Here is a 739-nt window from a genome sequence, read left to right on the forward strand (position 1 = left end):
CCAATGCCAAGGAGGCCTCTGGCCGCACCCCGCTCCCGCCTTCCCCTCGGACAGCGGGCGTCAGCCCACCCGGCCCGCGCGGGGGACAGGTGGGCCCGCCAAATCCGCGCGCATCCGCTTACCCGACCCGCCGTCGCCGCCGCGCCGCGCACACTTCCGGGACGTGGACGCCGTGACGCCAGTGAAGCACGTCGTCGGAGCCGGAAGTGCAGCGGGGCCTGGGCGGGGCCTGGGCGGGGCCTGGGCGGTTTCTCCCCGCCCCTAACCTCCTCCGCCAGGCGGGGCGAAGTGCTGAGTTGGGTCTTGGGCTCCGCCTAGGGCGGCGCAGGCGGACTGGTCCTGCTCCCGCGGGGCTGGGGGGAGCTTGGGCCTGTTCATTTCTTTTATTTCTATGCCTCCCAGCGCATCTGTATCTTGATCTGAGGCGTTCGTACACCCAGCTGCACTGCATATTTGTGTGACCTTGAACAGTTGACCGCTGTCTTCCTTTGTAAAATGTGACTATTAATAAAATCTCAGAGTGTTTCCAAACTTAAATGTGTTAACTGGCCGGCTCCTACAAAGTGTTGGGTAAATGCTAACTTGTTATTTTTGCTTGGTTCGTGTTACTATTCTAATCACAATTGACAGCATCAAAACCTAGGCAATGTCGGGCACCGTAGCTCACACCTGTAATCTTAACAGTATGGGTGGCTGAGGCCAGTGGATCAAGAGAGATACCGGGTAACTACAAAAAAAA

The sequence above is a fragment of the Otolemur garnettii genome, unplaced genomic scaffold (genome assembly GCF_000181295.1).
Source record: "Otolemur garnettii isolate 467f Iridium unplaced genomic scaffold, OtoGar3 scaffold00015, whole genome shotgun sequence".
NCBI classification, from domain to species: Eukaryota; Metazoa; Chordata; class Mammalia; order Primates; family Galagidae; genus Otolemur; species Otolemur garnettii.